We start from the raw sequence: 10,906 nt of genomic DNA, 5'->3' as shown, positions 1-10,906 counted from the left end.
TCTCAGTGTGAGAAAAGAAAAATACGCGTTTTCGAACGAAAAATAAATAAAAACATGGTGTGGACATGGCCAAAATAAGTTTCTCAGTGGTGTTTGGAGCAGATTCTCAGCGCTGCCACAAGATCTGCACAGCTGTGATTGGTTAAGTTGTGAGGTAACAGTACCGCACCCATAATTGTTCGACTAAACACATGGAAAACATCAGAAATTCTGACTCTGACATAAATTAGAGATTGTAAAGTAATGCATGTGATAGTTGGAATTTGAAATTTTTATTTTAGATGTTAAATATGGTCTTAAAAATCTTAAGTCTGCATATTTGAGTCTGAAAAAATCTGGAATAATACAATTATAAATTTTAAATGAAAACCAAAGAGTCCTCCAGAATAGATTGACTTGCATTGTTTTTAAGCTGGTTTGGATACTCAGAGGCATTCGAGGCGTATTAGCCCTGTACATTTAAGGGTTAGATCTGTGGTTCTCTTGGAACATACTCTTTATCTTGGAATGGTTCACACTCTCGGGCAAAACAAGCGCTTCGTAATGTTGAACCATTGAGTACTGGATGTTCTGGGGGGGGTAATTAGGACGAGTGCTAATTATCCAGATCTAGAGAGCACTGTACAGACCTTGTTGTTGAAAATCGCAGGCCACAGCTCTGCCATGTTAGCCATAAAGTTGGGCCCAGCGACTAAGAGAGAGAGATTTTCTGCTAATGTTTGTTTTTGGAGCCAAGCTGCAGGGGCGCTATTGATTGCTCCATCCGTGCGGAGTAAAGTGCACCCCTGCCTGCTTTCTTCCCTTCCTTTACCGGTGACCTTGGGTGTGCAGAGCCATTGCCTCACAGTAGGGGGCAGTAGCACATAATGATGGTGCACTCGGGGCACTTGGGGGGGGGCAGAGCATTTAAACACAACTTTACCACCTGTTCCCTCCACCGGCCACACACGGAGCAGGCATGCAGCTTTGATGGGTCTGAGCGTCGGCCATTGATTGACCCGCGTTTATATCCAGTGTTTCTCGAAAACAGAGGTGGTTTGGTGCACAGGCTCCATGCTGAACCACGAATGTTTCTCAGCGCTGCTTTAAACTGCGCCCCCGCGACCCCCTCGCTACTTTTACTTATGTGGATGTCGGGTTCGCTCGTCTCCAATCCGACAGCCTTGTCGTGTTATCAGGTCCAATTTGCCCTGTATGGAACTCATCTCTTACTGTCGAGGCTGAGGATGAGAAATGACCTTATTGAAAGTTCTTCAGTTTTTATGAAGAATTGTTTTGAAACTTCTCGCTTTGCTCAACAAGACGTGTTTTTGGTTTTAAAATCAATATAAAAAAAAGACTTTCGGTACATTTCAGTGTTGCGGATTTGGGCACAGTGTGACTATACGGAGGATATAAAAGATTTGCGGTCCGATCACAGAGATCTGAGTGCCGTGTACGTACCCTCGACACACCAACGATTCCCTGTATTATCACAATAATATACAGTCGTCCCCCAGAACTCGCAGGGGTTACGTTCTAAGACCCCCCCGTGAGTTCTGAAAATCTTTCGGACGCACCCCCCCGCAGCCCCTCAGGTACCTTTAGTGAATTCATCTAGACATTGTGTCACTTAAATACAATAATGTGTTTGGAAAAGTTTTGTGAAATTTGTTCGTGACAACAGTTAAAAAAGTTATTCCTAACATTCCTGAACATCCGGTCTCGCTGCGGATTCCTGCGGATTTTAAGATAAACTTGCTGTTAGTTAGGTTTTTAAAATTTTCCGAGCTGCGACTCATCGGGGATTGACTGTCTGTTTAATTTGTATTATTGGAATAATACAAACCGATTGTTTTGACCTCGTTTATAAAAGTTCTGCTCGAGTGTTACGAAGTCACATGAGCGTAACCTGTTAATAAAAGGTGCATCACAGTGGAATTCTTTCTTCGCATTTTCCAGTGATGTTAAGAAGCTGGGGGCAGAGCGCAGGTCAGCTATGATGCACACAAAGGGGCTAAGGGCCTTGTTCAAGGGCCCAAGAGTGGCAGCTTGATGATAACCCAGAGCCTTCACCGCTGAATGAAAATTTTCAGGCCACTTAACTTCCCTGACATCATTTTAAGCTTTTAAATTATTTTAAAAACTGTTATTAAAAACAGTAAAAACACTCTTCAGGGAAGATGTTCCACTAGATTTTGGGGCGTGCTTGTGGAGATGTGTGAGATTTATTCAGCCACAAGGGTGTTAGTAAAGTCAGGATCTGAAGAAGTTGAGAAGGTGAGGAGGTCTGGGGTGCAGTCAGCGTTCACATTCATCCCAAAGGTGTGCAATAGGGTTTCTAGCTCTATAGCAGATCTTCATGGAGCTGGCTTTGTGCACAGTGGCATTGTCATGCTGGAGCAGGTTTGGATCTCCAAGTTCAAGTGAAAGCATCCAAAGACGTCCTGTAGAAGTGTGTGCCTCAAACGTTGCTGTATTAGTTTGTAGAACGGCTGGAAAAGTCAGGTGTCCGAATACTTGGATATTTTCGTCCGGATGAAGTAAATGAATCAAATGTAAATGTGTTTAAACTGGAATTATATTGGTGTCAAGATCGTTTTCTGATGCACAATTTTGAGACGCGATTGAGAATTAAACTGCATTCTTCACTTTATAGGTCACTGTATGTCGCAACAAGCCCGTGATTTTTATGACGTTTTTTGGGTGAGATGGACCCCAATTCAATCAAACACACACACCTACTTCACACACAAACTGTATTGTTGAACTTTTAATTTAATTAAACTCTTTACTGTACTTATATCACACTTTCCTTTACATTAGACAGTGTTGCAAAGCAGCTTTACAGGAACCCGTCTTCCTGCCCTTAATAAGCAAAGCGAAAGAGACAGAAACAGGACACACTCAGCAACCCGAGAGTTAAAACGGGAACCCATCGTCCTCTGGGCTACGTAGCGAACTTATAGTATGTCAGCGTTGATGGTGAGGTTTACATGAGCACAATTCAACCGAGGTGTGTAGATCATGAGCAGGACGATCTTTGAGATACAGGAATCCACAAATACGGATTAAGCGGTAGATACAGGAAAAGGTTCAGTACCGGATTGGTGTAAATAAAGAAGAAAACACTGGGGCAGGATTGGGATGGTAAGAACGAGATCCTCCTTTAAAATTCCTGCTGCCGAAACAGTTGTTCAGTGATGCAAATTCCTCAAAGTTCCCCGAAGTTAAAACCCAACGCAAACGTTCGTTTGTGAAATTTGATTTGCATTGAAAACCTGTGGGATTTTTTTTTTTTTTTTTTTTTTTTTTTAGCAGTATCTGTTTTTGTGGATTGACTGATCCATTGATTTGCAAATTTAAGACATTGTTTAATATTAAACTTGTGTTTGGATTTCATTTAATTTCACCTGAAAAAACTTAACTTTGTGCATGTTTCATCAATCCAAGATCAATACAGCCAGCTTTGGGGTATGAGGAAATACAGTGATCCAAATACAGCAGGTTAGTGTTTTTATTATTTTTCAAATAAAGAAAAAGACGATTATAAAAACCGGTGTTTAATGCAAATTGTGTTTTCTGACTACAGTCAACTCACACAGTTACATCACAACCCTCAGTATACAGTGCCGTGCAAAAGATTCAAGCCACCACTAGCGTTGCTCTTGAGTGGCCTTGATGGTGCAAAACAGGGCCCTTCAATTGTCCCGCCCTCCCACCATAAAGCTCCACCCCCACACCATACAAATCATTTGCAACCATCTAAAAAACATTTCATAATCATTGCGAAATTGCCTGAATTCAATTTATATGTAAATATACTGTATATCATTTTAATGCAAAAAACGTAATTATTTGGTAACACAACAAAATTTTGCGTTATCCACTGCTGAGTGTTATACAATAATACACAGGTCCCGGTTTTCAGTAAAATAACTGCACATGCTCAAAAGATGAAAAAATGTAACTGGAAAAACAACTACAAGGACATAGACGTTTGCATATTTAAGCATATGTAAAACATGGACAACGTTTCCAGCCACTGTTTCTCTTCCTAACAACGGCAGCTACTATCACCAGAGCGACTCCTCGGAAAATCGCAAGTAATCATAATACGAAATACAAAAATGAATAAAAAACTACTAATTAGTAATAATCAATCATCATAATAACAATAATATTCTCAGTAAAGCAAGGGCAGCAGGACATGGGTGCTCACTGGCGCCCCCAGCTGGTTGCGCCCTATTCGATTGGCTAGTGTGGCTATGCCTAGAAACGGTGCTGGTGCAAAAAGATGACTTTGTTTCTAATTGATTTGGACTGATGTGAATGAAAGTTGCTCTTATTAACAACCCTAAAATTAATTCAACTTATAAGTTTGTCCTACACAAACCTGGTGCAATTCACTTTTCTCACAGCCATCATTATCACCTGAAATAGTAGGACAAATACAAGTGCTAGCACTGAAATTTATAATGATTTCATTTCATTAAGGTTTTCGAGAGGGCATGTTACTGCTATTTCGCAAGTGTAAGTGGAGGTCGCGCCAAATACTGGCCGTTTTAGACTCTCTCTCTATTAATACCACATACAAATCTGTTTTCTGCTTGTTTTCTACTTAAGCGATTGAGAGATAATTATGTGTAGTCCTTAAACCATTGGTGAAACACGTGGTGGCTTAAGACTTTTGCACAAGTACTGTACCTGGATTCATTGTGCTGCTTCTCAGGAAAAGTAGATTAGAAACTTGTAAATGTTGGAATCAATCATTCGAAAGCATCAGACGTCCAAGTTTGCTGGCAATAAATGAATATGCAAATATATTCTTAAAATGTGATCCATTTCATACAATAAGTTTGATGCTCAAAATAAGACATGTCTAAAGGTGACTTGAACAAAGTCACCATTTCTTACCAAAGCTTGTCAAGGCTCCTGGTGGACCGTCCAGGAAGCCCAAAGTGATCAAGTCATGGCTGGTTTCTCATGTGTCTTCATAATCTATGACTGAGGAAACAGGTCTATGATGGTAGTGTGTTTTTTTTTTTATCCGATGAGACACAGGATCAGTAAATAAGCTCCAGATAGTGTGCCTTTACTCTGATGTAAGGGTCAGGTCCTCTGTGCAAAAACCTTGATTAGTTTTAAAAGATTGTGAAAGCTGGTGTGATCAGCATGGTAGCGTGATATCCATCAATCAACAGCCCTTAAGGCACTGCACTCTGATACCTCATAAAGAAAGGCAGCTTTACACGGGTAATGCTAAACCGTTCACAGGGTCATGGGACCGCATTGTCCCCATTTATATGCACTTGATAAATGGTGTTCTTGACATTGAACTGTTCAGATACGGGACGGTTGGGGTGGCAGGGGAGGGGGCGCACAGATCCGATCAGAGGTTTATGTCGAGAGCAAATGGGCGAGAAAGAAAATTTCTTTTGAAAATATCAACTTAAATTGTGTTATACTTGAAAAATCTCTTACGTTAATCTATTGTGTTTGGAAGAAGAAGAAGTGCCGTCTCATATCTCATTTTCATCTCTCCGGCTTCATGAATTTAGTCTTTTTTTATTTTATTTTATGTATCTCGTTCTCATTTAGATGAAAATAAATTTCACTCTCATTGTGTTCCTATTTGTCGTCGCACCCCCTGTGCCCTCCATCTCGAAAACACCCATGGAAAGAACTATATAGACTGATTTTAGGCGGCTGACAAAAAGTGCTCTTTCAATGCAGTTATGGTACATTTGCGATTCTAGTTGTGTGTAAATATTAGAAAACAGCAGGTTCTCACATTCGCAGAAGCGAGGCGTAGCAGTGGGGCTAAGAGGCGCGTTCTTATCGGTATTGTATTCACACTACACCGTTCCTCCTGCTGTTTCTAATCTGCCGCTGCCGCTGCGAGCAAAACTGGACAGGCATTTATTGTCTCAGCAGGGGGATGCTTGACAAGAGAATGTTAAACACTACCACTACCTGCAATTTTCAAAGGCGATACCAGACATGATAAAATGTAGATACACGTTTAATTTCTGTTTTGGGTGAAACGATGGAGAAACTCCACCGAAATAAGCAGGTAGGCCATTCTTTTTCTTTGCTTCCACAGGGTGCCTTGTGAGTTTATACTACACTGTTTTTGTGGGTGTAATTTAAGGGAAAGGCAAAGGGTTTTTTTTCTCTCTAATGCCACTGATCCAGACTGCTGCAAGCGGAAACCGCAACCCGAGGTCTTATTTTAGTTCGCCTTCGGTGGCCCCGTAAAGGAGGATTAACAGGCATCAGTAAATATGGCAGACGGGATCGCTCTTTGTTTCTTCCAACTGTCTTTAAATGCGTCCGCTCAAATCTACTCAAGTTCAACCTGAAATCGAGGCCCGACTTGAATCCTGTTTCCTTGATTGCAACGTTTGGATATTGTTTTTTTTTTTTTTTATATTTGTCTTAACGTACTTTGCCATTAATCTCGACTTCTCCCAGAACAAACTGAACCAGGAGGCCAAGTGGCAAAGCTTGGGGCTTGGTGAGATTGTTTCAGATGCAACTGGATCGTCTCACTTATACTGTCAACGTCGTAATAGCTCATCTTTGTCTTTGCATTTAATGCCTCGGATCCAGACTCCTCTTTGACTAAAACTGCGAGCCGACTTGCAAAGCTTGAATCCAATTCGAGGATTTAGTGAGCATCAAAAGACGTTTTTGACAGCATAAGTGGAACCTTCTTACTTCTCACCGTCCAAGTCGAACGTTCCAATATCTCATTTTTGTCTTGGCGTCCCAGCAGCCCCCTCCGTTCGCTTCTCTCGACACCTTCCGTGTTTCTGTTTCTCGGATAAATGATGACTTCCAGACGTGGCCTTGATAACTGCTGGGGCCATCGAGGAGGCATCAAAGGAGGCAGCTATCTTAATTATCATGACACTTGCACACGCAGAGATTTCCAGCGCAGTGCTGTGTTTTTTTTTTATTTTTTATTATGAACTTTGAAGGAAGCCTGAGGAGAGTGTACGGAACTTGTGTTCCGGGCCGTTAGCCCTTGATCACTGCCTTTCTGATATCAAAATTGTGCCGCTTCTAAATCGGCTCGTGCGCACGTCTTAAATTAGGTCGCGCCGACTAATGGACTTCATGCTGGGAGCGCCATTACGGAAGCTTCACGGACATTTAATAACCAATTTAGTTAATAAATTCATTTTAATAACCGGGAATCAATTACGTTCTTGATGAAGGGCTTTTAACGGCGAACACTGTTCCGATAGCATGGTTCGTGTCTGGCACGGCATAAGGACGGCGAAATGCCCATTATGTAGTTATCTAGTCCGTTTAATAGGCGTCGTGTTCATGTAACCGAGTCAATCATAAACTAGTAGAAAAAGACAGAATGGATTTTTTTTTTTCTGTGGCTACGTCTTCACTTAAAGTGACTCGCTAATGTCTTTTCTTTTTTTTCTCGCAGTGGAACAGTCCACGATGGGGCCCTAATGCATGCCTTGGGCAATTTCTCACACTGCCGTGGTATGACGGTATGGCTTTGTGGTCTGGAACACCACCATTGTGGTCACTCTAGCCCTGGTGCTTACGGGTTATTCATGGTTTTTCACACACAACCTTTTGTGTGGTGTTCTCAGCTATTAAATCCTCACCACAGGTGAAAGCAGTGTTTGTGGGTGGCATGTCCAGAGTCGCTAAGATTGATGTTCTATTTATCTTTCAAGTCCATTTGCTTTGCTTCATAAGTCAGTGGACTTGATAGTACATATACTGTTGTGTTTTTTTTTTGTGGGGTTTTTTTCGTTCCAACAAGAAGTTTTTCGCTTTTTTAAACCACAAGCACATATTTTGTGAGAAATTGGGTGTACGTTCCTTTAATAAGCTCAGGCTTGGTCTTGCTCTTGCTCTCGCTCTGTAAAACAGCTCTCTGGGGCCTGAAAGTACACAGACCTCAGCTGGCTGGGAAACATGCATTAGCATCGCCTTTGGTAAAAGGAAACCGGCCGCCTTTCTGTAATGTATTTCGGGACCATTTTAGTAGAGTGTGCCCCATATTTAGTCTGATTCCTGCCTATTCCCAACACATATCGCATAAGGTCTGTGTACCCCCTTAGAGAAGTGGTTCTCATGGGATGCGTTCATCTGTCACTTCACCTCCCAGCGGTTGCTGTTGAAGGGTTTCAAACGCTCCCTGCAGGTTCTATTGTGGTGTCCGTGTGCTGTAGGGAGGAGATGGAGCCGCCGGTCCCAGCTCAGGTTTCACCAAGCACCGCGCCCTGATACAAAAAACGAAAGCGAACCTTGCTGCCCTCCTGCCCTCTCCCACCATTGTGTACCTTCCCCATCACTGCTGTGGCTTTAGCCAGCAGATTGGCTTGCTCAGGAATGGGAGAGGACGTCGCAGCCTCCCCATCTGTCTGAGCTGCGATTGAATAATAGGATTTTCTGTCCTGGAATTGAAGATAATTGCGGTCTCTATCCCGCTCCCTAACTGTATGATATTAACCTCGTGCTCCGGAGCCGACACTGGGTCCTGACCGAGGCCAGATGGCACCGTGTTTTGATATCCGATCCAGGGTCAGAGGTCAAGTTGAAGTTGAAATACGAAAGGGTTGCGCTACCGTTTCCTTCCGTACAAGTAACAGAGGTGTCATTCAAACGGGCGGCCCCTTATCTGGACCAGGATCTTCACGGGGCACTAAAATAGCTGCCGTGCTGTCGAGGTTGGAGCCGTAACTTATTTATACACACTGGGAACGGGCTGCAGGTCAAAGTCAAAGTTCTTCTGCTTTCAGGACGTGCAGCATAACACTGAATAACTTCAGTATCAAAGGTGCAAAAGCAACAATGGAAGATAGATGAAGCAAACTATTAAAGTGTCGTACGTGTCCCCAGTCTCATTGGACAGGGGGGTGAGAAGGAAAAAGGAGAAACGACTCAAGCAGGAGGCATGGCTTTGTTTGATCGACTCTGAATGGACTATTTGAAACAAACAAAAAAAAGGAAGAAAAGGAAGAGTATGATGATGATGAGCCTGGTGTGGAGGCCTCCCGTGGTGCCAAAACCATGGTAATAATGTTCTCTCGTTCCCTTTCCCTCGCCGTGACCCGGGCCAGTTTACAGTCCCCTTGGTAACGTTCACATTCGGAGAGCTTTAAATACACTTTAAAACCCTCGCTGTAAGTGTTCGGATTCTGTCAAAGCCTGAATTACCCAAATTAGGAGCTTCATCCCCTCTGGGCTTGTAGTCTAGCACCATTTTAAATGTGTTAGTAAGCACTTTATAATTGAAAACAATTACGCTTCCAGGCAGGCCTGCTGCATATCTATTTTTAATTTATTCACGTCCATTTATTTTTTTTTTAAACACACTTTAATTTCACCGGTGCCTTTTTAAAAAAAATTTTATCCTTTCCCCCAGTGGTTGTTTGATACATTGCTACATTAATAAGCGCATGTTGAAAACTCTCGCAGTTCATCCTCGTACCTGAGCTTGTGAGACCGTTAGAATTTCGAGCCTGTCTTCCTGCGGGGTCCATACTCGAGAGGTGCAGTGTCATCCTGACATCCTGACAGAAGCGTCATTAATAAGGGTTAAATCTGGCTAATTGTAATGCAATTAATAACAGACACAATGTACCGCCCGCTTGCTTTTCGGAGGACCCAGCTGTAAAGCCCCGTCACCCCCTTCGCCACCCCATTCTATTGTTTCTGTAATGAGTGTTTTTTTTTTTTCCTTTCCTTCTTAAGGATGCAAAGGTAGCCGTCACGAAAGGAAAAACCTGAAGGCCTCTTTATAATTTCCCACGCTTCTCCAAGCGACTAACCCCGGCGTCATTATTTACATCATCTTTCTTCCAATCACTCTTCGCTTCCTTTTACATTCCAATTTAACCCCAGCGCATCATCAGGACGAGACTTTTATTGTCGATGATCTATGCCATGGCACTGAGTGAAAGAAAAATAGCCGAGTAAAACTATTTGTGTTTATGGCTTTAAAGGGGAGGAGATAAATGACCCGGCTTTTTTTATTTAGTTTTAATGAAGAAGGGATTGAGGGACTCCCCCGTCCCTGCGGCATTAATGTGATTTCGTTCTCGGTAGTCGCCGCTGCCGCCGCTTTTCCTCACCGCGTTTGTTTGTGACCTAGTTGCCAGGCCGGGGAGAACCCGAATTGTCGATGTCCTCCTCCTGGCTCGTGAGGACCCTAATGCCGTACCAGACAACGATCGGCCACTTAGGCTAAATAATCTGCGTCCCTCGGTATTCCCTCATCCCTCCGGCCAACGATTCCATTTACAGCGTCCTTAAAGCGCGATCGCGTCCCAAAGCTCCGCCTCGTCCTTCCTCCCTAACTATTACGTAGCAAGTACAAACAATATTAGCCGAGTCACCTTATGCTCTCTGCACAAGCCCTCTCGGTTGTTCAGCATTAATTGGATACTCAGTCCCCAATTACGCTCTTGGCCCAAAAGGCGAGCTCGAAAAAACAAGACAGGTTTTGCTTTCCTTCTGTGGGACTTCATTAAAGCGGCTAGTGCACCCGTTTCCTCAGGGAAGAAGGACAGCAACACACGTGCACACACACACACACACACACACACACACACACACACACACACACACAATGGCCCAGTGTCAGAGTGCTGCAGCACAGGGACAGTTAAAGCACAGAGAAGTTAATTATACACTGTGTGTGTGTGTGTGTGTGTGTGTGTGTGTGTGTGTGTGTGTGTGTGTGTGTTTTCTTTCTTCTTTCTCCTTCCTTCACTCTTGTGAAATATTTGGAATTAATTAGTCAAATCAATATGCATTTCAAATGATACGACACACACACAGATCTTCAGCGAGTGCATGTTCTACAGTTAAACGCGTGTTATATTCACCCTCTGCGGATGGCTTCTGACACGTACCTTCTTCTTCTTTCTGCTGCTCCCAT

This window comes from Silurus aristotelis (genome assembly GCF_946808225.1).
Source record: "Silurus aristotelis genome assembly, chromosome: 9".
Taxonomy (NCBI): domain Eukaryota; kingdom Metazoa; phylum Chordata; class Actinopteri; order Siluriformes; family Siluridae; genus Silurus; species Silurus aristotelis.
This window is presented reverse-complemented; position numbering follows the sequence as displayed.